Source organism: Schistocerca gregaria, chromosome 1 (assembly GCF_023897955.1).
Source record: "Schistocerca gregaria isolate iqSchGreg1 chromosome 1, iqSchGreg1.2, whole genome shotgun sequence".
Taxonomy (NCBI): Eukaryota; Metazoa; Arthropoda; class Insecta; order Orthoptera; family Acrididae; genus Schistocerca; species Schistocerca gregaria.
The window spans coordinates 689,854,154-689,859,137 of NC_064920.1; the positions used below are offsets into that span (position 1 = coordinate 689,854,154).

The window sequence follows — 4,984 nt, forward strand, 5'->3', positions numbered from 1 at the left end:
TAGCCAACATTTAACTGTGATAATAAGCTTTTACGGGATCTTGAAATTACTTGCAGTGGGTTACAGCTTCCACCTATTTTTTTTTTTTTTTTGAATATTCACGTTTTTCCCTGTATTGTAAGTATTTTAGGTCCTATAAAATGATCAACTGAAAAATATTTAATAAGCATTCTAGTCCTAATAATCTACTATTCTATTTCCATTAATTGAAAACTATCGTTATAAAACCCTAATCATATGTTACTATATATTATTTTCACGTAATACTTTTTTTTGTATTTACACCTGTACATTAGGAGATATGGTTCTTTGAACACTGCGATTTTGCAATTCCTACATGGGCTCGTTGTATGTCTTCTTAACCGAGCGAGGTGGCGCAGTGGTTAGACACTGGACTCGCATTCGGGAGGACGGTTGTTCAATCCCGATACCGGCCATCCTGATTTAGGTTTTCTGTGATTTCTCTAAATCGCTCTAAATGCCGGGATGGTTCCTTTGAAAGGGCACGGCCGACTTCCTTCCCTAATCCGATGAGACCGATGACCTCGCTGTCTGGTCACCTCCCCAAAGAACCCAACCCTATGTCTTATTATGGCCTTTCCTGTATGATTATTTGCTTTGACTGAGCGTACTTCGCACATTCTCTGGAGTCTTAATTCACTTGGTGGAGGTAGAAATGTTTTCAAGGAAATGCTTTCCTGTAGCTAGCCTGCTCGGGTGGCCCTCTATGGAACCTTATCTGGAAGCGCCTTCGCACCTGGGTAATTCTGCACATAATACTATTATGAATGTAGACAAAGGCAAGCAAATTTCCACCCCCCCCCCCCCCCATTTCACTGTATTGTTCACAAATGCACTGTACGACATTCTCTGACGAGACAGAACGGCTCCGGCCTTGTTGTATGCATTCCTAGCAACACAGTAGAAACAGATCGAGTTCGTCTGTATAGGTGATTTCACATTTAAAAACGGGAGGAAGCGTACCTCGTCAAATAACAGGATCGGTAATCTACCGAAATTCCCGCGTCCTGTTAATTGATGGGACTATCTGTTAAAATGTTAGCTACCTAAATAAATTACAGCGATAGTCACGAACGTAATGCTACAAGTGTAAGTTCATAAACTTCGTTAATGTCATCTGCTTTATTCACCACTTAGTGATATTTTAAAATGGGAGACGGAGAGGTTTTCCCTTTATGTTGCAAAATACTTTAGCTAATTACATAGAGTGTTTCAAAATCAATGGGACAAAAATTAAGTTTTACTGTGACTACAGTAATGACTTTATTTCAGAAATACACGTCTAGACTGAAATGTTTACTCTGAGTCTAGGTTGGAAACAATGAAACAATGGAAAGTCGCCGTTGATGGTCATTTCTGGCGTTACTAGTCTAAATGGTGGCATCTGCGATAGAATAGGCGTATTATATCATGGAATATGCAAGAACATCATCCATGATCATTCCTCAAAGACGTTTTCGGGTAAAGTTTGTCAAAATGACAGGACGCCGCCACAACATTGCTAGTTACGCAAGCTATTAGAGGATACAGAATGCTTATGCAAGAAGGAAACTACATGACAGCCATTCGTCGAAAATGAAACGTTGGAAAATATTCGTACGATTTACGAAATAAGCCCCAGAAAATCGATGCTTCGTGCCATGTAGAGACATGAATTCGTCGCAGTCAACAGTGTGACGGGTATTGCGCAAGCGTCTGGATTTCGTGGGTTACAGAATTCAAATGTTTCAAGCGCTAAGACCAGCCGAATCAAAGACAATTATGCACTAATTTTCAAGCATGGATGGAGGTAGATGGTTTCACAAACAGAGTTGGGGTCTCTGACAAAGCAACATTTCACTCAAGTGGAGAAGTGAACAAGCATGATCTGAGAATACGGAGTGCAGAAAACCCGCATGCCTCTCTGGAACGCGAACGTGATTCTACGAAATATAATGTTTTCTGCGCCACAAACAACCGCAGAGTCTTTGGTCTTTTCTTCTTCGCAGAATCAACCATTGCAGGCATAACCTATCTCGACATGCTTTCTCTATGCTTGTTGCCTCACTTGACAGATGAGGTACCCGACTTCATTTTACAGCAGAACGGAGTTCCCCCACCTTGCCGTAACCTTGTACGAAGTTATCTCAATGAACATTTTCCATAGCACGGGATTGGTCGTGCCATTAATGTTGTGTCTCCCTTGTCGCCTGACGTTACACCAGCGTACTTTTTTTCTTTTGAGGATGTGTGAAGGACATGGTTTACGTACCCCCATTTCCACATGACTTAAAGCAGCCACGGCACAGGGCAGTCGGCGTCGTTAACTCCAGTAATCGAACTACATGGGTCTGGCAGGAAATGGGAGTCCCGCTTAGAATTCTGCCGTGTCACAAATCGAACCCGCATCGAACATCTGTGAATGTCCGTAGTAACTTTGAGAATGTGTATTTCCCAAATAAAGTCATTACTGCAGGCACAGGAATACTTTGTTTTTGTCCCATTCATTCTGAATCAGCCTGTATTATCATTTCAGTATTTATATAGATTTTTCGTTTTGATGTTTAAGAATGACGAACGGCGGAGTGATAATTTTCCGTTTTGGATAATAACCTTGTTAATGTTCCCACTGCGTGCATAATCCGTCCTCACGATTATCAAATATTGTGATATTAAGTTATATCGCATGAGCCTCCTTGTGAGATGGGAGCAGAAAAATGTTCTGTATTTTTCATTATAACCATGTTGATTACTGTTTGTTGAAAGTGTAGTCGAATCAGCTACAGCGAAATTAAAATAGTGAGAGTTATCAGCCATGGCTGAGGAGAAGGTTCAAATGGCTCCAAGCACTGTGGGACTTAACATCTGAAGTCATTAATCCCCTAGACTTAGAACTTAGAACTACTTAAACCTAACTAACACATCCATGCCCGAGGCAGGATTCGAATCTGCGACCGTAGCAGGCGTACGGTTCCGGACTGAAACGCCTAGAACCGCTTGGCCACCGCGGCCGGCCCGTACACAATTGGTCACACGAAAATTTGTAAGGGTCTCACACACTTCCGATGCACACTTTTACCGTAATTGTGAACGACTTTACAACAACAGTATTGCCGGACTGAATCTTCGAAGAGCAAGCAAAATATCTATCTGGAGGCGCCGGGTATCGATCCCGGTACCTCTCACATGCTAAGCGAGCGCTCTACCATCTGAGCTACGCCCCCAGCTGGTACGTGCTCCCTGGCAAGGGACAGACACAGGCCTGCTTCAGCCTGAACTTTCACTGCTCCACTGACACGCGTTCCGCGGACGGCTGCAGGCGTTCAGCTTGCAGAGTGAGGACGCGTCGACAGACGGGAGTACGTGGTACATACTCTAGCCTAAACATATACTAATTTTTCAAAGACCTGTTTCATTATATCTGACGGAAGTATTCGGCGTCAAGGGCGCTCATATGATAGGCTGTAAGGGGGGTGGGGGGTAAGCCGAAGTATTTTAATATTTTGGAAGATGGATGATGACTTGTAAGCTGCCATATAAAAATGTTCCGGTTCAGACCCGGTTAGAAACCTGTGGAATACCGACTTTTAAATCGTTCTCCTGAAAGCAGAACACCTGGCTATACGGTATTTTTTCCTATTTCTTAGAGCTTGGGGGGGGGGGGGAGGGGGGGACGATGTTAGGCCCCCTGGTATGAGCACCCTTGCCGGCAGTTTATTCTACAACAATGTTTGGTTCAGTACCTCCGAATAGTAGCAATTACGAAGTCATATTTTAGCATCGAAGACTTGTGTGTGAATTTGATGTATGGCAAAGATTTGCATTTAGCCTAGTTGTCAGTGGTTCGAACAGATGGTAAATATTGCAACTCCGCTGTATTATCCAAGCGACAGTTAACCATGTATAGTCTTCCAGGTAACGATGCAGACGGGATGAGACCGTACTGTACTGTCAAAGTTTCGGAGATAGAGGGGGCCTTTGGTCTTCGGTGATTCGGTAGACAGCGATCTCTTAAGTTTAATCGGAAACAAATAAAGTGTATCATTTTTATTAAATTCAGCTCTCCCATCCAGCATCACCTCCAGCTAGTGTAAGGCTCCACACAAGGCCTGCGCTTCAAACCACAATAGTCGGCTACGAACATCGGGAGGACTCACCATAATTTCACGCCCGTTGACGAAAACGCACTTAAAATTCTCGTGAAGTTTTCTTACTGAAAGAATAACTTCGACGATCGCTGTGAATCACAAACGCCTTATGCCAGTACTTACTAGCACAAACAGGACATCCACTCCCTTAGGGCCCATGATTCGCCTCCTCGAACCGTGTGAGCTGCTGCTCGATGAGCTAATAATATAGCTTTCTTGATAGCAAAAGTTAAGTAAATGAAAATATTTTCGAGGCAGTCAAAATACGTTTAACGTGAACTGTTGCTACTACATGATTGACTATATATCAGTGACTACATCTGGCACGCCGTACATACCTTTCTAAGTAAAAACGTTATATTATGTCGACAACTTTTATGTCGAACCTGCAAGTACAGACAACTATAACGTGGGTTAATTAACAACCGTATCAGGGGTGTACAGACTTGGTAGTGCTGCGGGTCGCTAACCCGCAGCTGCGACTACGTAAGGGCCGCAAGTTCAAAAATATCGAGTCGTAGACAAGTTATTCAGAATTTGGATCCCCCTGCCCCAATTATAGCTAGACTGGGGTCAAAAGAACCATGTTATACAAGGAGCCGCTTTCTCCATTTCGGAACAGGGGCGGGTCGCATCAGATCAATGGAGAAAGGCATGCTGCCCGCGGGCCGCTGCCTGTGCGTCCCTGATCTGTACGGTGTTTTAAGGTGATACGACACTATAGAATGAATACACAAGTTTATTATGAATGTGGTTATATGAAACACAGTTCTCACAGCATACGTAACAGGAATCACAGCTCATCAAAGTATAGAGCTATGGACGGCGAGTTGGCT

At 43.4% G+C, this 4,984-nt stretch overlaps 1 non-coding gene across 1 annotated transcript; it reads right to left on the reverse strand.

Annotated features, from left to right (window-relative positions):
• Nucleotides 1-3,151: 3,151 nt before the first annotated feature.
• Trnaa-agc (transfer RNA alanine (anticodon AGC)) lies at nucleotides 3,152-3,224 on the reverse strand. The gene has a single exon. It is a non-coding gene; the product is annotated as a tRNA-Ala (tRNA).
• Nucleotides 3,225-4,984: the final 1,760 nt, after the last annotated feature.